We start from the raw sequence: 21,760 nt of genomic DNA, 5'->3' as shown, positions 1-21,760 counted from the left end.
GGGGTCTGAAAATGGATGCGTGAATGGAGCTATATTCTCTGGCTCAGATTTTAAACAATCTCTGCTTGGAAGTCTTCACTGAGGCAAGTCCACCACCATTCTAGGTGGCTAGCTCCATGGTTGATCTGCTCTGGCTGTCAGGCAGTTTCTTCTAATGTTCAAACAAAAATACCCTTTAGCTTAAGCTCATTAGATCTTGGTCTGCACTCTGTGGCAGCAGAGGGTAAGTCTTTATCATTTCCTATGTATTTGTATCATGCCCCACCCCGTCTTCTCTTCTGCAGGCTACACATACCCATTTCCTTCAACTTAACCCTTACAGAACTGACCATTTTCATTCCCCTCCTCTGAACCCATCCCAATTTATCTATTTCCTTCTTAACACCCTATTAAATTTCCAGTTGTTAAAATGCACTAAAGCAGTGTTTTCAGTAATTTTAAGGGTATCTTTAAATTGGCTTCTTTGATCTGAACAAAATTACTTTCCTAAATTGAGGTTATCTGTGCTTGTTTTTGTAATAATGGCAGTGCAGGTCCCATAAAGGCAATGAACCCCTTCTAGACTCAATAAGCCATACAGGTGGGAGCTTTTTTATGCTGATTAAAATCACATCTTCCAATTTTTATCTACCAATCAAATTTCCCAAGTCTTGTTTGCATTAGAATGGAATTTGAGAGATGCAGCAGGTGGCAGGCAATGCTTTTCACCCTAAGCAGTGAATATAAGAGTCAAACAACTCATCATCCTTGGCTTCATGTGATGATATTTATGCCAGCCACCAAAATGCTTGGTAGCATCTAAGTCTGTATTTTTTTTAGTGAAGTAGCAATGCCAGGTGCTCACATTGCTTCCAAACTCTGGGAACAGGTGTGGTAAATCTCAGGCACAACTGCAGCCTTTTAGGCCTCTATACTAATTTGAAGAGTCTCAAATGCTGAGACTTTGAGGAGTATTGTTTTTGCCCGAACTTGGCACAGTTGGCAATTGTGCAAAAACTTAGAAGCCCGCAGACCCCCAAATTTGAGCTGAAAGTTCTAAGTAAAAATCAGAAGCATACAACACACACAAGCGATTTTATATAGGAATGGATCAGATGAAGAGATAAGCTTCCCCTTTATGTCTGTCTCAGCCATAAGATGGGATGAGTCCCAGGGATTTCTTCCTGGCTCACAGGTCATACTCAGTCATTCTGCTACACCGACTCTTGAGTCAGATTTGATTGAAGTAGACAGAGAAAAGTCTGCAGGTCAAGCATTAAATCTATCTTGGGCAGTGACAGGCCATTTCTAATAAAAGGACCGTACCTGAATAAAAATCATATGATAAGTTTATTTTATAGTAACATTGTTCTTGGAATGGAGAGATCTACTGTGTTGAGGATCAGAGCAGATCCTACAAAATCCCCACTTAATGCACCAGAACAGTTCCACTGGTCCAAGTATTGATTCTTTTCTGTAAAGGAATGCACATTGTTTGCAGAGGGGCAGGTTATATTGGGCATTCATAGAATCATAGAATCATAGAGTTGGAAGAGACCACAAAGGCCATCCAGTCCAACCTCCTGCCAAGCAGGAAACACCATCAAAGCATTCTTGACATATGCCTGTCAAGCCTCTGCTTAAAGACCTCCAAAGAAGGAGACTCCACCACACTCCTTGGTAGCAAATTCCACTGCTGAACAGCTCTTACTGTCAGGAAGTTCTTCCTAATGTTTAGGTGGAATCTTCTTTCTTGTAGTTTGAATCCATTGCTCCGTGTCCGCTTTTCTGGAGCAGCAGAAAACAACCTTTCTCCCTCCTCTATATGACATCCTTTTATATATTTGAACATGGCTATCATATCACCCCTTAACCTTCTCTTCTCCAGGCTAAACATACTCAGCTCCCTAAGCCATTCCTCATTAGGCATCGTTTCCAGGCCTTTAACCATTTTGGTTGCCCTCCTCTGGACACGTTCCAGCTTGCCCCACGTCTACATCAACAATAGATTCAGAATAACCATGCAGTTACAAAAAAAGTAACTGAGAGAGACCTTTAAAAAGAACAAAGGGGGGAAAGCCTGCGCTCATGCGTTTTGTCCACAATTAAAAAAACCAGCTTACAATTCATTAAGGTTTTGCAAAGTAGGACTCATTAATGCATGAGCTTACTTAAACAGGCATCATGCTGTGCAGTGCATAATACTGCCACATCCCCAGAGATAGTCTCAGACATAAGAAAAAAATCAGCATCTTTGTTGTGCCTGATATTTGCATACGGTAGGTTCTCTATAGCTGTGCTCCCCCACCCCACCCCACCCGCCGGCTTATTTACATCCAGCTCCTTTAGTCTAAGGTTGGAAATTGTTTTGACAGTAAAAGAAAAAGAAAACTTTCCAGCTCATTTAATGCGTCATTCCTTGCTTCAGCAGAAGAAAGTGTTTGTTTAAGCTTATTACAGAGAAATCAATTTTTTAAATTTTTTTTTACAAAACCCACAATATGGAACGGGCTGATTTTGAAGTCAAAAATTCACATTGGGGGTGAAGGTTATTTGTACTCACCTAATTTGCAGGGCCCACCAGTTTCAATTTCGGCATCCATTTCAAAAAAAGCTTGCTTCTGGTTCATCAGCGAAGGAGAAAAATCCTGGATCACACTCTGGAAGTTCATACTATCATATGCTCAGGGCCAGTCCTGTCACTGGACAGAATGAGTTGGCCAACTCAAGAAGCTGACCGTAGCTGTCTTGAAAGGGCAGCAAATTGTTAATGTGCTCCCTGCCAGAGAAAGTGAAGGTTGCCCACGGGACTTTCTGCCTCAGGTGCCACAATAATTTGACCAGCCTTGGGCACTGTGTACCACGGAGGGCGGAGGGCACCACTTGCTTCAGGCAGCAAATTGTCTTAGGCCAGCCCTGGAAACTTGTAACCATCTGTGTATAGCCCATTCTTCATGCAACAGGAAGACACAATTCCATGTGCCACACACTTGATAGCTTTCCATCCTCAGCATCTCTAGGTAGGCTTGGAGATGTCCCCTCTCTGAAGCCCTGGCACGCCACTGCCAATTAGTGTGTAAAGGGTAAAGGTAAAGGTACCCCTGATCATTAGGTCCAGTCACGGATGATTCTAGGGTCGCGGAGCTCATTTCACTTTACTGGCCGAGGGAGCCAGCGTTTGTCCGCAGACAGCTTCCGGGTCATGACTAAGCCGCTTCTGGCGAACCAGAGCAGTGCACGGAAATGCCGTTTAGCTTCCTGCCGGAGCGGTATCTATTTATCTACTTGTACTTTGACGTGGTTTCAAACTGCTAGGTGGGCAGGAGCTGGGACCGAACAATGGGAGCTCACCCCGTCGTGGGGATTCGAACCACCGACCTTCCGATTGGCAAGCCTTGGCTCAGTGGTTTAGACCACAGCGCCACCCGCACCAGAGGAACAGTTTCATAAGCCCTTATGATCTCCTGGAGTCCTGGACCTTTTAGTGAAGATCTCATCAAAATAACTCCTCAAAAGTGAATGTGGTTGTTGTTGTTGTTTAGTCGTTTAGTCATATCCGACTCTTTGTGACCCCATGGACCATATTATTATTATTAATAATAATAATAATAATAATAATAATAATGTGTATGTTTTTAAGCAAGGAAAAGAAAGCAATTGCACAACTAATGCAGCTTATGAATTGAATTTAACATTCATTGAGCCCTGAAGGAGAAATTAGGCTAGGAAAACAACCTAGATGCAAAATAATCTAGAGCAGGCATGTCAAACCTGCGGCCCTCCAGATGTTTTAGCCTACAACTCCCATGATCCCTAGCTAGCAGGACCAGTGGTTGGGGAAGATGGGAATTGTAGTCCAAAACATCTGGAGGGCCGCAGGTTTGACATGCCTGATCTAGAGAAACTGGTGAGCTAAATAGGTTTTTTTAAAAAAAATATGTTCCACTCCGAACATGAATTTGAATAGATTAAGAACGAAATTTGGTGGTGCACTTGGTTGGTGCATTCTCCAACATAATTTGTATGCTGGGGTCCCAACAATTCTCAGCATCCTTAATGAACTACATTTCCCAGGGTTCTTGGGGGGAGGCCACAACTGTCTAAAGGGGCATGATACTGTTTTAAATGTATAGTGTAAATGAGGTCTAACTATCAAGGAGTCCTGAACAGGAATTAGGAATGCCCGTGACCAAATTCTTATGGAAAGAGGGTATTCTCCTAATCTCTTACATGCGTTGCACCATACAATTATCCTCTTTCTGTTTAAATATCATTCACTTCCATTTTGTGTGTGTGGACACATGCAATTGTAGAAGAAGAATATCTTTAAATCATGAGAGTGCATAGCTATGGTTTGTATTCATATAGGAAATGAGCCTCTTGTCTTCTGAATGGAAGAATGCATTGAGAATAAAACTGTGCTCTAATTTTTAGGAATACGGTACAACAGCATCTGCTTTGTCCTTATTGCTTTCAGTGGACTCTCTTTTAGAAGCAATTAATATCAGATTTTACAACTGACCGAACATCTGCTAAATCAAAGACATTCCATACAATTAACACTTTATTCCAGTGTTGAGTCAAACGGCAGGCTTAATTGAAAGTAAAATACAAAGCAATATATATTTGATGGAAAGCAAAGTTCACCAGTGATTTAATTTTAAAACCCGGTTGTTGTTGTTTTAATTGAATATGCCTATCATTAAACTCTCTTTGAAAAGTATCAGAACGGATGCCCCAAGATTGCCCATCACAGTTTTGATTACTGTACAGTCGTACCTTGGTTTTTGAACAGAATGTGTTCCGGAAGTCTCTTCGACTTCCAAAACGTTCGGAAACCAAGGTGCGGCTTCCGATTGGCTGCAGGAGCGTTCGGCTTCTGAGGCAAAGTTCGCAGACTGGAACACCTACTTCCGGGTTGGTGGCATGAACTAAGCTGTTCGAAGACCAAGGTACGGCTGTATTACGTAATCAATGCTGTTCTTCGGAATGATACTTTCTAGGTTCTTGTGAATCTTAGGATGGGGGTTAAAATTGGCTGTTATAGGCATCCACGGCCAGAACTCTCGATTTGGCGACTGCTGTTCCCCCACCTCAGTCTCTAAAGACACCCTATATGATGATGTAGCATTGCTCCAATAGGAAGTTCTGGAAAAAAATGGTACCCTTTTGCCCCAAAGTCCTCATCAGATGCCAACATATCCAGCGTGAAACGTTGCTCCCGAGAGCTCAGGGAAGGGGGGAAAGGCAGCAGATTTATCTGAGAATTGCACCAGCAGTGAGCTGTGGTGAATTTCAATTAAAACAAAAACAAAAAAACTCCAGCCCAAAGGAGAATCTCTTGCCTGGAAATTTAAGCGTTTCTTTACTTCCTTTCTTGGAATGATATCACTGTCTGTTTTAGCCATTGGGAACCAGATGTGGTTGGAATACAGTTCCCATAAGCGTCATCCCAAGACATTTTGCCGCCAGAGGCAAAAAAGGAAATATGATGCCATACATTCCATGGGTAGAATCCTTTTTGACTGGCGGTGAAGTCATACTTGAAGACAGGGGATGGGATAGCATCTTCTGCTGCAGCTGATGGCAAATAGCTTTGCAGAATCAGGGCATCCAGCTTAGAGAGATTCAGGAGAGATGGTAGGGGGGGTGCCCCCTGACTCACTCTGCCTAACGATTGAACCGACCTTGGCTCCCACCGTCCCTGACCATTGGTGATGTTGATGGATGTTGAAGAGCCACATCTGGAAAGCTACATGTTCCCCATCCCTGGCATATCTGTGGTCAAAGAGAAGGGAGAAATAATGCTGTGCAGATCCTGCCCCCTCCAAAGGCATGGAATGCTAGATACAGTCAACATATGTCCATGTTCCTCCCACTGCTCATAATTTTAAAAAATGCTGACCTAGAAGACCGATCCTTCCCTCAATGGGTGTCCATTTTGAAAAGCTCAGTCTTAATTAGAATAGTTATTTTTAAAAACAAATTAACTTGCAGCATGTGGGCTACAGATTCAGTTTTCTCCCTTCCCCCCTGCAGCCTCTCGTGCTATTCTAGAGGTTCGGCATACCTCTGTAGCCCATTTTTGGGGGGCTCCAAGCAGAGGCTGGTGCCAAGGCCGTACCTTCCAAGTCGCAGGCTGCAGAATCCGGGACCGGCAGCCGCGTGACACCGGAAGTTGCATCAACGCAACTTCCGGTGTCGCTTTGCCCTTCTATGGGCACCAAAAATGGCCGCCGCTGGCTTCAAAAGTCATGTCTACGCATGTCCGGAAGTGCGTAGACGCAACTTCCGGTGTCGCTCTGCCCATCTATGGGCACAAAAAATGGCCACCAACAACACCAAAAGTCGCGTCTATGCACTTCCGGACATGCGTAGACGCAACTTTCGAAGCTGGCGGCGGCCATTTTTGGTGCCCATAGAAGGGCAAATCAGGGGGGGAAATGGCCGCCAGCAGGAGAAAATAACGGAGAAAAACGGGAGACGAAGTGATATGGGGGACCGCCGGGAAAAGGTAAGTAAAAACGGGGGTTTCCTGGGGAAAACGGGGTACTTGGCAGCTATGGCCAAGGCCCAGGAACAGCTTATATAATAAGGAGAATCCCACCCATCTTTTATGCTGGGATCACCATTTTGGTTTTATGCCCCCCACTTGGGAGGGCACAAATCTATTGAAGTCTAATGTCGGTGATTTTGATTCATTAAAGGTTTAAGAACTTGAACGTTGATCTTCTATAAATGTGCTTCAAATTATACCTGACTTTCTAGTGATTGTTTATTACCACTGGGTGGTTAGAAAGTATTTGCGTTGTTTAGCTGGCTATTTCCTGTTTTTTATTTTTATTTTCTACAAACCCTCTTAAAAATAATTCCCCCCACATTTTTCAGATCTAATGGATTTTCATTCCTACCTCTTAAAAATGCTTCCAAGGTCAAATGTTGAAGCAGCATGCAATTTGCTCCATGTAATGGGCTGAAGTGAGGCAGCTGGCTGGTGATGAGCTCATTGTTCATACAGCCCAGCAGAGTGCAAATGGGATATTCCAGATTTTTCACACTTGCAGTGCAAAAACAGCCACAAAACCAGACCTCACTTTCCTTCACCTGCTATCTTCTTCCCTTTTGCAGAATGACTCTCATTTGCCAACCCAGAGAAAATTTGTTCCATTGGCTGCAATCCCAGGAAGGTTATTTGGTACTTCGTTATACACAGCATCTGATTGCATTGATAGGCTTGCAAGTGGATTTTCCATCTAATGTTCACTGCAAGTCCTGAACTATGCCCAGGGATTCTCATGACGATTCCACCATTCCTGGACCCCACAGTCACAGTTATTGGCTGTGTAGACTTAAAGGCATAGCCGGTTGCGCAACCACTTGTATTCTGGGGTGGTGAAGCACAATGCTCTGGAACTCTTCTGATTCTGAAATGTGTTTGTCGGGTCTGTACAATGAGCTGAATCCAAAGAAGTGCAAGCAAAACTCTGCCTGGGCAGTGGGGCTTTCTCATCCCCTTCTGCTTCACTGTGTCCTCTGAAATGCAACTCAAGTTTGGGGGACCCTCCGGAATGGCATGGGATGGGGCAGGGGGGGCGTAATCTGTAGTGCAGAGAACACCAAAGTGGTGCGCATGGATGCCAGTGCGCCCACCAGTACCTCCTATGAATGGACTTGGTAAATACGCCCTCAAAAATCCATGATACATGAGAGATCGTTTGCTCTTTCTGCTGAGTTCCTGTTTGCACCGGCTCAGCCCCTCCTGAACATGCCCCTTTGGATTGTTGGAGATTCATTCCCCGTGTGCAGTCATGGGTTTGTTGTCTATCACATGACTGTATCTGTGTTTTGTTTCCACAGGAATGGGAAATGACGTAGACAGGGTGTTTGTCTTATTGTGTTCCTGAAGTGGGACTGTTGTCCTTTGTTCATTCTCTTTGCTGCCTGATGCTAGAGAGAGAGGAAGCCATGTTGCAGTGCTCCGAGTGTGTTTATATGTAAATAAAGTAGATTAGCCAAATGCTGTGCTACTGAGTTCTGTTACGCAACTGCGCGACCTCTGCGGATCCGTGAAGTGTGCTGATGTCTCCAAGGCATCAGTCGCTGTGATGTTCGGGTTGGAGAAAGCTTGTGAAGCTCCCAAACGATCTACCAGGAGGGAGAGAACATGCCAGCCGGGCATGTGTCTCTGCCAAGGTTCTACTCGTGTGTAGAACATCCTGGAACATGCCCCTTTAGGTATCCCCACATGGTATAATCCTGTATACCAGGATCGAGCATCTTCTGTTCATCCTGTTCTGAACAGGGAAGGTGCAAAGAGTTTTTGTCAGCAAGGGAAGCATTGGCTGACGTAGATGCCCTTTTCCCGTTGATGGGGCGGCTGATGATGAAGCCATACCTGCCAAGTTCCTGCCGGAAAAACAAGGGGTCGGCAGACGGGAAGTAGCGCTGCCGCCATTTTGGAACTGGGCGGAGCATGCTCAGAAGCGACTTTCGATGCTGCTCTGCCCAGTTCCAAAATGGCCGCCACGCCAGAAATCGCTTCTGCACATGTCCAGAGACTCCAGACATGCGCAGAAGGAGCCTCCTCCAGCCGGTAAGTAAACCGGGGGAAAAAAATCCGTTTTTCTAGCTGGGGACGGCTGGAAAAACGGGGGTTTCCCGGGGAATACGGGAGACTTGGCAGCTATGGATGAAGCATGCACACAGCATCTTGTGGTCCTCCCCCCCCCCCCGCCCGGCAATCTTTTGGATGTGGCAGACATTTTGCGGTTAAGTACCAATTTTGTTTCGTGCAATGCCCCCACAGCAGCCTTTTTGTGACTGGGGCTCACAACACGTTCTCAAAATTTCAAGTGTGCCCACTGCCCCCTCCCCACCCCCACCCGCAGCCTCCACTGTTGTAGTGGGAGGGAATAATTTGTGGAAATTACAGGGGCATACCCTGCAACATTTCTCTGATGGAAATAGGGACAATAACAACAACAACAACAACAACAACAACAACAACAACAACAACAACAACAACACCCCGCCCATCTAACTGGGTTGTTGCAACCACTCTGGGTGGCTTCTGACACCCTCCAACATTTCTCTAACAAAAATAGGGACGTCCTAAGGAAAAGCGGGACATTCTGGGATCAAATCAGAAACTAGGGATGGCTTCTGTAAATCTGGAACTGTCCCTGGAAAATAGGGACACTTGGAGTGTCTGCGGAGGGAGCATACCTTGTAAAACAGAGGTGCCTTTCTGCTTGCCTAAGCCCCTGCCATTAAATTAATGAACTATGGCCACAGTGAGACATTCCCAATAGGCCTCTCCTATTACACCTATGTTCAATCAAGAATATTTTTGGTGGAGTTAAATGTTTTAGTTTACGGTAGGTTTTCCTCATCCATTTAAAACACAGAATGATAAATCTGTTTCCGAAACAAGAGAGCAAGCACTTTTAAAAATCCATTATTGTTATGTGGCATGAACTCATGAAAAAAAAAACTTCATACAAGTGCATTAGAGAGGTTGTTGAGCAAATAATTGCTGCTTTGTACAAGTTCAACTAACCCTGGGCTGTCTGTTCTGTTATGATTTTTTTCGGATTTATATTGACGATTAAGGATCATTTAAGAAATCTCCTACTAGGCAAAAGTGTGTCAAAACTGGAAGGGTAGCTCATATTCTGAAGGACGCCTTTATGAGAAAATACCATCTTTCCTTGACAGCTGCTCTGAGCCTTCTGTGATACCGTTCCAAATATTTCAAGTTGTAAATTGGCAGCACCATTTTAACTGCAGAATGGGCCTTTTCTAATCAGCAGCGAGCCTCATCTCCGAGGAATGTCCTTTGGTTAAAATGCTCCATCTTTGTTGGCCTGAAGAATTGCTTTATTACTCTGTGGGCTGACGAAACTCCTTGTGAAACAAAGCTATAGTTTCATTTCTATCGTGCTGCACATGCAAAAAATTGCTGATGCACGATAAAGTATGTAGCCTTTTGCCATTTTGCTAACCCCCGAGGAATGCACTGTAAAAGGGAAGGGAAGAAGTACATTTGTTCAATTACTTTTCAAAAGCGCTTTTTTCAATCACACAAAGCCTCAGTTTTCCAACTTGATGGATGCATTGTTCATGATTTGTATGAGTATCACTGAAGCCTTGACCAGTATTGTTGATGACAACAATTCTACTATTGTTTCCATGTATTCAAAATGCTTTTCAATTGAGGGAGAATGCAGCATATTAAATATAATTTCCCCCACTCCCAGCCTCAATCCTGAATACTGTATTATTTTTTCTCAACTCTCTCTCTCTCTCTCTCTCTCTCTCTCTCTCTCTCTCTCTCTCTCTCTCTTTGCGTGGACAGGCGGAGTCCCCCAAACCGACAGGCGACGCCCCGAGCGGAAAAAATACACGAGCTATGGGATTCAAATTGGCCACAACTTTATTCAAATTCAGAAATTCAGATGTAGGGAGACCTTGGCTTCAGCCATTGGGTGTTATCCTTCCCAGGCCCCAGCCGGGGTTCTGGGAGGCTTCGGGGTCATCCACATGTATGGGGATTGGGGCTGGCTCTGGGGAACAAGCAGAGAGAGCCCACCCCCCTGTTCGCCGCCGCTGGTGGGGGGAAGTGATGACGCCTATTGGCATGGTCAAGGCTTCCCCCCCCAATACCCCGATCTTGTCGCCACAAGGGGGTGAGGTCTCCGCCTCACGCCCCTCCCTCTAGGAAAATCACCAAGTATTCCGCCCAAGGCCTGGCACCGCCAAGTTGTGACGAATTGCTACGGGAAGGGCGAAACCTGCCAATGCAGGGAAATTCCTTTCCGACCCTTCAACAGCGGCCTTGACGTAGCGGCGCCTGAGAACCTGTAGAGAAAAGGTTAACCTGCAAAAGAACATGAATGAAGGGTGTGGAGGGTGGGAGAAGCGCTGGAACCAACTGGTGCTTGGAGGTAAGATTCAAATGCTATTGTCCGAGCTGGCTTGTCCCTCCCCTTACCTGGCCATCCCCTGGCAACACCTCCCCAGGCAGGATTGGATGCCAAACTTGGGTAGGCGGAGACCCCTGGCATCCTACCTGGGAGGGCGGTGCCAGACCTGAACTTCCAGGGAGCGCCCTCTGGGATTAGGGGGCTGCACGCATCCACGCAAAAAACGCCCCCCCCATTGATCTGTGGAGCGGTCATTCTCTCTCTCTCTCCCCCCCCCCCACAGAGAGAGAGAGAGAGAGAGAGAGAGAGAGAGAGAGAGAGCGCACCAGTATAGGAGCAAGGAAGATTTTTTTTTACTCCCCCTCACCTTCCTGGGGCTCATCATGAGCTTAGTGAAAATGAACACAATATCCTGTACACAAATGCTTTATGACTGCATGTAGTTTGAAGCACAGCCAGGTCAGTCATTAAGTGTGAGAGAGACAGCTGCCTTCAGCAGTTGCTTGGCACAGATTACAAATCTGCAGTTAAAAAAATAATAATGCAGCAGCACTGATTTATGTGGAGAAAACACCCCAGCCCTTTCTTAGGACGCAGTGACAGGGTGATATGGGGATTTCTTTTAGTATACAAAATCTTTGCATGCAGTTTGGGGAAATGCCAATTCTAAAGGGTAGGCTTCATTTTGCTTTCCCCTTAAACAAATTAGCTACACATTAGAATGCAAACTGAACCAAATCTCCCTCCCAATGCTGCTACCTCATCTCAGAGAATTGTAGAGCTCGAAGGGACCCTGGGGATTTGCTAGTCCAACCCCCTGCAATGCAGGAATATGCAGCTGCCCCATATAGGATTCGAACCTGCAACCTTGGCGTCATCAGCACCACGCTCTCCCCAACGGAGCTATCCAAGCTATCCTCATTCTGGGTTAGCTCCTCCGCCTCAAGGAACATCACGGTATCCTAATGATACACAACTGAAGAAAGCATGGAAGCAGGAACACACCACCACCCACAATTATTGCCAGCCTATGTATCATTGGAATGATAGAATTGTATACAGTACGCCGTGATCTCTTCTTAGTCTATGGCCCCTGCCACTGACATCAGTGAGGCATTCCTGGATTGTAGTGTGATGGAAAAGAAAGATATCAGACCTCACAGTACATTTGAATGTCTCACCAACAGCTTAGAGACCAACTAAGTTTGTTCTTGGTATGAGCTTTCGTGTGCATGCACACTTCTTCAGATACACAAAAGCTCATACGAAGAACAAACTTAGTTGGTCTCTAAGGTGCTACTGGACATTTTTTTAAAAAATATTTAATATATATTTCTACTGTGTCAGACCAGCATGGCTACCTACCTGAATCTAGAACCAACAGCTTATTACACGGGCAGCCAACTTGGGAGGCCTCAGATGCTGTTGGAATACAGCTCCCATCAGCTCCAACCAGCACAGCCAAGGGTCAGGGATGGTGGGAGTTGTAGTCAGAACAAAATTGGCTACTCTTGGTTTATGGTTTTGATATTCATTTCGGGGGCAATTCAAGCTTTATGTATCAGATGGCATTGCTCTTTGTCCGAACACGTCATCCCCACGGAATACCCTTACCTATGAAACGAGAGGTTTAGTCTCTGTGAAACAGTGTACGGCGTATATTTCAGGGAACTGTAGCCAATGGCAGCTCTTGGGACACAGCTTTCATGTATGTATATGGGTTGGTTTCAGCGTCTTAGTGTCCGGGACTCCCCCTCTCAGCCCGAAAGCGAGGGATGCCGAGAGTTCCCTCGGAAACCACCGACTGTTTCAGGGCAAAATCGCCTCCTGCCCCTTTGTTTGGGGGTGCAGTTAGCCTGCTGCCACCCCCTTTACGCCTTGCAATTGCTCCGGTATTTAGGGCTCACGGAGCTCTCACGGAGTGTGGCTGATTGCGGCTGCGGCAAAACCGGAAGTCCCCAGACATTATGTGTTCATGCTCATCTGCCACCTAACTTGTGGAGCAGCCCTTACCTGCCAGCCCACGTTTTTTACAGACCACACTTTGAAATAATGCTCAAGCAATACGCACGCACAGTTTGTGTGGAATACTCGTACTCAGCATATGTCATCTGAAAGAGCTGCGATAGGGGGGGGGCGGGCGAAGCATAATATTTTATAAGAAGCACTTGCCCATTTTTTAAAGGAGAAAAACTGCCTCTGCTCTTGCCTTTGATTTTTCTTTTTTAATGCTCATGTAATTGATACAGTCCCTTATGACATGGTATATTTTAATATCACCAGCTGGCAAAAGGATAATGAAGAAATGCAAGTTAACTGTAGACATCAAGACAGAAATGCATGGGTGTTAGAGTCTGGCCAAAACCCAAAGCTGGAGGGAAATGTTGTAGGTATTTTCCCCACCCCACTGAATCACACACACACATTTCCACATAACTATCGAAAGGGGGACTTGGGAGCCATAATCCTCTAAGCCTTAGGACAGGTAGGCAGGAGGCTCTGCCAACTGGACATTTCCCCATCAATGGTGCCAGACTGCTAGCCATCTCATTCACAATGGAAGACTCCTCCGAACAAAAGACAGTGATCAACTCTTAGGAAAGTGTTAATTTCTCTTTGCATTTAGGAATTCACACGTGGGAGGGGTGAGATGAGGACTAGGAGAGGTGTCAAAGGTGCTCAGATTTCTACCTTGAACCCTCCCTTTTTGTGAGGTATTGATTAAGTAGCTGTGATGTAGGAATGATGTATTTTGGGGGTGTTTCTTGGTGATGGGAAAACTGATAAAAGTGGAGGTTCTCTTTTGTTCTGGCTCTCCATCTTGCTTCACCTTGTTGCAGGTGGGGACCTGTCTCGACAGTATTTTTCTTTAGTAAAGACCAAGCCTACTGGCTGCTGTTTTGCTCTGATATTCTTGGCTGGAGTCTTGTTTTGTCCAAGGGAGCCCTCAGATTTCCGTTAACAGAAACAATATGCAGTGTGAGCAAATGTGGCTGGAAAACAGGATTTTTTTTGACTCAAGACTCACAACCAGCATTGTTTCCTTTTGGAAGAGAGATGTTGTGCCCTTCAAAGAAAAGAGGGGGTGTAGGGTTGGTGTGTGTTGTTCTGGAATGTGGGCACCTACTTTGCATGCTTGCTTTGCAAGCATGCTTGAGCCAGGTGTGTATTTATGTGGTCTTATCTGCAGAAGATGTGCCCTGCAGCGGTGTGAGGAGTGGTGAGTTCAGAGAAGCCAGGCAAATGAGCTCCGGGAGAATGCTTCTGGTTATCACAAGCTGCAAGGCATTGTCCCTGTTTGCAGCTGTGCAGAAGCGGGAGCCCACAGAGAGCTGCGTGTCTGAAAGGAGAGGCTTGAGGAAAAGACCAGCGGGAAAGTGGGGAACAGGAAACTATATATGACAAACTAGATATGACACTAAACCAGGGATGGATTAACCATTAAGCAAAATAAGCACATGTTTAGGGCATCAAGGGAAGGAGGGCACCACAGAAATTTTCCACTGCTGGATTTTTAACACTCGTGATCCCAAATTGCTCAGCTGAGCGTTCATTTTTGCAGTTGAAATATATTAAAAAATCACAACGGAACAACTATGCAACAAGGCCAGCTGGACGCCTTATATCCACTACGTTTAGAAGTAGATGTGTTACGTAAGATTAGTTTTGAGGCTCTGATAGAATTGCAGTTAGAAAAAGGATAATTTCCCCCCAAATGTAAGTAAAGTGGAAGTATACAAAAATAAACATTATTTTTCATCTTACTGTAGATTTCGTTTCATTTGGAAAAATAAAATTTCATTTTATGTTTTATTATTGTTTAAATTGTGAATTAAGATATATATGGGCCTCTAAAGGTCTTAATTGCGGGGACCCAGGTGGCGCTGTGGTTAAACCACTGAGCCTAGGGCTTGCTGATCAGAAAGTCGGCGGTTCGAATCCCTGTGACGGGGTGAGCTCCCGTTGCTTGGTCCCAGCTCCTGCCAACCTAGCAGTTCGAAAGCATGTCAAAATGCAAGTAGATAAATAGGAACCGCTACAGCGGGAAGGTAAACGGCGTTTCCATGTGCTGCTCTGGTTTGCCAGAAGCGGCTTTGTCATGCTGGCCACATGACCTGGAAGCTGTACGCTGGCTCCCTCGTACAATAATGCGAGATGAGCGCGCAACCCCAGAGTCTGTCACGACTGGACCTAATGGTCAGGGGTCCCTTTACCTTTTAAAGGTCTTAATTAGGCCCTGTACAGTCATACCTCGGGTTACGGCCGGTTCAGGTTGCGCACCGTGCCAAACCCGGAAGCCCCGGAACGGGTTACTTCCGGGTTTCAGTGCCCGTGCATGCGCAGAAGCGCTAAACCATACTTTGTGCATGCGCAGAAGTGCCAAATCGCGACCCGCGCGTGCGCAGGTGCAGCGCTGCGGGTTGCAAACGTGCCTCCCACACGGATCACATTCGCAACCCAAGCGTCCACTGTACTAAACACACCATTAATAAGCACACCAGGTCCACCACCCCCCTTTTAAAAAAATGATAGAAGGCATGGGGAAAGTGGGGTTTTTTATTTGGAATCCAGCACATGGGGAGGGGAAGAGGAACATTCTCTCCTCAACCACAATCCCTGTGAAAGTTGCCCTCCCCAATATAATGATTAGTCCTTTTTTTTTTGAAGGTAAATAGGAGGGTGTTGTTTTTTTAAGGAAGCTAAATTTTCATTGGGATTGTGTCTGCGGGGAGAAGAGGTAATATTCCCCTTTCTGCACTTTGTAATCCTAATAAAAAATGTTCGCCATGCCTCCTCTCCACACCCCCACCCCCGCCAATGGCAACTATTTATTAAAAATAAACCTGCCATGCTTCTGAGTGATGTCTGGTTCGGTCTTAAGGTAGAATTATTCATGTAAGTATAGAAGCATGTGATAGGCAATTGTAAGTAAAACAACAACAACAAAATATATAGATGGAAAAAATATGAACACACGTATTGTGGGAGTGCAAGTGAGTCCCATTCTCTGTGAAGGGGGCAAAATTTGGGCATCATTCATCAGCAAAATGTATTGGTCTGTCAGCTGCACCATGTTATTGTCTCCATCACATGCTATAGGTACTCATTCTAGGACAAAAAAGTAGAACAGATTTTGCCCTGCCAGGTGCGCATCTGTTCTAGAAATGGGGAAGCTCCCGATGTTATTAGACTCCAATCCTCTTTAACCCTGGCCAGCGTAACTAATGGGCAGGGTTTGCATGTTGTAGTCCAGCAACAGAGGGTATCAGATCCTGCAGTCCTGCTCTGATCTCTTATTGGTGCTAGATAATTCACGCTTTATTGCACGGTATTTCATAATGCGTTTGTTATCTGATAGGATGGAAAGCGGAGGAAACAGAGACATGTGCAGGCAGTGCAAAGTTCTCCCATCCCAAAGTGCTGCTCACCTTTGACTTGATGTAGCCGCGCTGTTATGTGCCTTGAATATTTATGGTTCATTGCAGGACGCAAAATGGCGAACATTAAAATGCACCATTGCCCATGATTTCCTGCAGGCAGTGAAAGAGCGAGCTATATCAACAGCCTTGTTGAAAGGGCAGGGGTGGGGTTTCTTTGGTCAAATGCCTCTTATCCAAACAAAATCATGGAGGTCTGTAGAAACAGCTGTGTGGGGAAGTCGACAGTAGTCAGCATATTTCAGAATTCATGGCAGATTCCCTAGCTGAGAACCCGCAGAAGTGCGGACCTGGGTGCCAATCCTGCCACATTTGTTTAGTTTCCAGTTCTGCTTTTTAATATCTCCAAATGTTTCCTTCAATTGGTTGGGAGGGGGGGGAAATTGTAGTGAAACAAACATGAAGGGGCTGATTTTAATCCGGGAGTCTGCTTGTGGGAATGTTAAGGATAGGAGGAAAGGGTATATTGAGTAAGTATTATCCTTCCTTTCACTCATGCTAGTGAAGTGATGTAGCAGAGCAGATTTCCCTCAAAATAGCTGGAAGCTAGTTTGCAGATCCATTTGAATCTCTTAGTTAAGATTATTTCCTGGTGTCCCCTTTTGATCCCCCTTAAAAGAATAAAAACACGAGGGTCTTTCTGAGTAAAGTAACAAAAAGTTTACTCACATTTCATTTCACAATTTGATCCCTGGAAGGCAGGCTTTACTTAGTAGTTACACAAAGACTGAGTTCATCTCATATGGGAGGAAGGGTGGAATATAAACGCAACCAATCCATACATTCTTATTATTTTTCAAATTTTTAACCTACCCTTCACCATCAAGTCCCAGGTTGGCTTACCACAATTTAAAATTCAATATTAAGAACAGTTTTGAAAAACAGCCCCAGGAATAGGGTGGACATACATATGTACATACTTAGCAGGAAGTAAATAAAAATTAACTGTATGAGGCATACTTTTGAAAAGTATGCATAGTGTTGTACTGCATTGCATGCCCTCCAACATTTCTCCAATAAAAATAGGGATGTCCTATTCCATTAGTATTACTGTATTTTTTTAAAAGTTTTAAATTTATTGTTTAAAAGCACAATGAATAAAAACACAAATATACATAAGAAGAATACACAAAGTTACAAATTCAGAAAAAAAGAAAAGAAGAAAAGAAGAAAAAAAAGAAAAAAGCTATAAAGCCTTATCTAAAAAAAACATTCAAACCAAGTCTATCCTCTAGGAAAAAAAAGAAAAGATATGGAATATATACACTCATTACCTTTGTACACAGATACTTCCCATCCCTTTTGTTATACATTTTTATCTATCTTGTCTTTCACAGGTTCTTACTAACAGTATCCTTTTTTCCTTTTCTTATCCATTCCAATCATTTCTAATTTTCTCAAACATCATTCGATATCCATGAGTAGAGAGTTATTTGGATAGTATATTTTAAGATAATTTTTGTACACACTCCACTCTTTTGTAACTTTTTGCACAGGTATGTCTCTTATTGAATCGGTCAGTTTTGCCAGTCTTATATAATTTAACATCTGTATTTGCCAATCTGTTGTTGTGGGTAGCATCTTGCTTTTCCAGCTTTTTGCCACCAAGATTTGTGCTTTCACACAGTATTTTTCCTATACAGAGTTAACTTCTCTGTGTGAGAAGTGTGGGGGGGGGGCAGAACTACAGGTATTGTTCGGCATACTAAAAACTGTGCTAGCACCTGTCTTTCCTGAAAAATAGTGTTTACCCCACAATATTTTGTGCTTTTCTTTTCATCTGCCTTACTGGGGGCAAAACTGTCAGATAGGTACTTTTTTCAGCACATGGCATCTAATTCTTATATGCTGACTGGGAATAAGGTTTAAAGCAGTTAGATTCTCCCCACCCCCACCCCGGCTTAAAAAAAAGAAGTAAATTGGCAATTGGCAAAGGAGTATTCATAAAATAATTTCAAGTTCTGTGTGTGTAGCTAGAGCAGTCTTGAGGAGTTTCTGCAGTAAATTACATTTAAACCTACTGTTTCATCTTAGATGGCCTCAGCAGGGATAACTGAAAATGCAAATTTAAATTGCTGCTAAGCGCTCATAGATTTTCCCTTGCAATCAGGAAGACCCTGGAATAGTTTTCTTTCTCTTTTACTATTTAGAAATTTAAACTTTCTTCCAACTCGTTGAAGTGATTTAAGGCTCTAATGGTTCTTTAAAATTTTCCTCAGAGGAGTCTTTACGAGTTATCAGGTTTTCCTGCTTTTTTTTTTTTTTTGCTTTGCATTTGCTAAAGAGAGAGGAGGGAGGACACTTGAGCCAACTTTCATTTTAAATATGCACAGTTATGTAGGTTTTTAAAGTGATGGATTCGTTTTCATATTTTAGAAAACAACAAATCTGTAAGGGAGGTTAGGCTGTGTAATAGTGATTGGGCCCAAAGTTACCCAGGCTACAAACCTAAACACACCTAAACTAGGAAGAAGATCCATTCAACATAGCGGGACTTTCTTCTGAGTAAACATGTATAAGATTGCTCTGCCGGTGAGCTTCCTGGCTGAGAATGGATCTGAACGCAGGTCACTTCAACCCTTTTAACGGTTAAGTCACACTCATTCTCTCTTTTTGCAATAATGTTTATTAGTTTTCAATTACAAAAATCCAATGTAATCCTTATTATAACCAGCACTTTTTTCTTTAAAAATGTTTAGGGGTACTCTCATTTTGACTCAAGACAACCACTGGGAAAGGAAATGAAGCCGCCATCAGAGGTAATAACAACGAAACTGACCAATCACCATGTTAGATTCCAACTCCTACTTCACACATTAAACGCTAGCTTCAGTCTGAGACTCAGGAAACACGTGACAGGAAATGAGGCCACCATCGGGGGTAGCAATGGAACTGACAATTCACCCTGTTAATTTTTTAATTTTTTAAAGTTTCTTCTCCTGTTAGTAAAATAAAAAAAATTCCTTCAGTAGCACCTTAAAGACCAACTAAGTTTTTATTTTGGTATGAGCTTTCGTGTGCATGCACACTTCTTCTGTTAGATTCACAAAATGTTTAGGGGTATGCATACCCCTAGAAAAAAGCACTGAGTATAACAATAACAAATTACAACACCAATTCAAATACTAATCAATCAAATAGCCAATTAATAATTTAGGTGGCCCCCCACATGCTAGATTTCACACACTCATTCTCCATATTTCATCCTCCTCCTAAAAACTCTCGTGTTGTATTTTGCTAGCTATCTCTCAGTGGAAGGAGGAGCTCCATCCACTTGCAGCCTATCTCTTCTTTATGGCTTTCTTAATGGCTCTTCCCTTTGTTTTCTGTCATGGTTCTTCTCCCATGCAATCTCCTGAAAGGAAAAAGTGGTCTCACCTGTATTTTAGCACTTAGCTGAATTTGGTGTCTGGCAGCCCCTCTTTCATACTCCAAGCATCACTCATACTCCAGCATCCACTGCATCCAGGCACCCCCAAACTCTGGCACCCAACGACCCATAACAGTATTTAAAATATTGTGGAACCAGTTTTCTGGTCATTCTAGATTCCCTCTGTGATATGTAAATGCCCTTTTCTTTCAAGTAGTTAGATGACATTTCCTTGTATTCTCTCTGCTCATCTTGTAATGCTCAGTTATGCCAAGTCGGGCAGAACTTGGGAGAGAATGGAATTCTGTTCCATGGGAGAGATTGGGGCTTGGACCTGTGGCCAGGTGTGTGTAGTGGGGGGAGTTACATTTGCTACCAGTCCCAACACAGAGCCAGGACATACCTGACTCCCATTCCAGGGAAACGAGGCCTTACATTTCTGCTCCCTAGTGCATGGGTAGGCAAACTAGGGCCCGGGGGCCGCATCATGCCCAATCGTCTTCTAAATCCGGCCTGCAGATGGTCCGGGAATCAGCGTGTTTTTACATGAGTAGAATGTGTCCTTTTATTTAAAATGCATCTCTGGGTTATTTGTGGAGCATAGGAATTTGTTTATTTCCCCCCCAAAAATATAGTCTTGGCCCCCTACAAGGTCTGAGGGACCGTGGGCCGGCCCCCTGCTGAAAAGGTTTGCTGACCCCTGCCCTAGTGCGTAGAGCTAGCATGCTGCAATGATGCCACTCAGCTACAGCCAAGTAAGAACAAAGGAAGATATCGATGGATCAGGCCATTGGCCCAACTAGTCCAGCATCCTGTTCTCACAGTGGCCAATCAGATGCCAATGGGAAGCCTGTGGGTTCTGGGTATTCAGAAGCATTCTTGCATTGTTGGACTAGACCAGTGTTTCCCAACCTTGGGTCTCCACCTGTTTTTGGACTACAGCTCCCACCATCCCTAGCTAGCAAGACCATTGGTCAGGGATGATGGGAATTGTAGTCTGACAAACAGCTGGAGACCCGTAGCTGGGAAACACTGGACTAGATGACCCTCGGGATCCCTTCCAACTGTAGAATTCTGTGATTCACTATGCCTCCGACAGTGGAAGTAGAACATAGCCATCAAGGGCTGGATCTAGACACATCAAAGAAGTGTTTCAGTTAAACACGCTGTAAATTTAAACGGGGAAAACAGGTAGAGAAAAACAGGACTCCACAGCACCATCTGGTGGCACAATGTTATATCGCATATACAACACATATAAATGGCTTTTTCTTTAGGAGCAAGTTATAGTTTTCTCCACCATGAATCTGTGTGGTCCTCTTTTATAAGCCACCATAGTTGGGGGCCCTTACTGCCTCTCGGGGAAGTGAATTCCATAGTTAAACTCTGCACTCTGTGAAGAAATGCTTTCTTTTCTCAGTTCTGAATTCTATTCCAGCATTACATGCCCCCAAGTTCTAGTGCTACAAGAGAGGGAGACAAACTACTCTTTGTCTACTTTCCCCACACTGTGCATAATTTCATACATTTCTGTCATGTTGCTTCCTACCTGACGTTGCTCTAAGTCTAAACTAAAAGAGTAATTTTGAATTCAACAGATTTAATGAGCATTCTCTCCCACTGAAGCCCACGGCATGGAAAAGTGCTTACCTTTTGCTCATTACCCCCAAGGGGGGTCAGGATCATTCTCACCTGCGGTGATTATTGCTAGTGGTAGAAAGAGGAGGGAGAGAAAATGAGAGAATTTTGAGGAGACCAATAATGGACTCCCTAAATGACAAAAAGCCCACATGAAGGGTGAAATTGGAAGGGACGGCAGAGCAGCTGGATAGAACCTACAATGTATTCACTGATGCCATTCTATTTTCATTGTGGAGTGGTGAAAAATAATGGCTGAATTAAGAATTTAATAACAAAACTCTGCAACCATGTATAAGCCAAAGCTGTAATAAAGCTGAAATGGAGAGTTGCCTAAATTTCACAGAAAGTGTGTGTTTTGGAGGCAGGCGTGTTAACATTATATTTTCCCCTATTTTTAAGAACAGCAT

The 21,760-nt window shown here is 44.1% G+C and overlaps 1 long non-coding RNA gene across 1 annotated transcript in view; it reads left to right on the top strand.

Annotated features, from left to right (window-relative positions):
* Window positions 1–21,760, top strand: part of LOC148684215 (uncharacterized) — a 91,721-nt gene that overhangs the window by 65,444 nt on the left and 4,517 nt on the right. Inside the window, exon 2 of the long non-coding RNA XR_015946325.1 lies at window positions 19,042–19,101. This is a non-coding gene — a long non-coding RNA (uncharacterized LOC148684215). The remainder of the gene's footprint in view (window positions 1–19,041; window positions 19,102–21,760) is intronic.

The sequence above is a fragment of the Zootoca vivipara genome, chromosome 11, assembly GCF_965207765.1.
Source record: "Zootoca vivipara chromosome 11, rZooViv2.hap1.1, whole genome shotgun sequence".
Classification (NCBI taxonomy): domain Eukaryota; kingdom Metazoa; phylum Chordata; class Lepidosauria; order Squamata; family Lacertidae; genus Zootoca; species Zootoca vivipara.
This window is presented reverse-complemented; position numbering and strand designations above follow the sequence as displayed.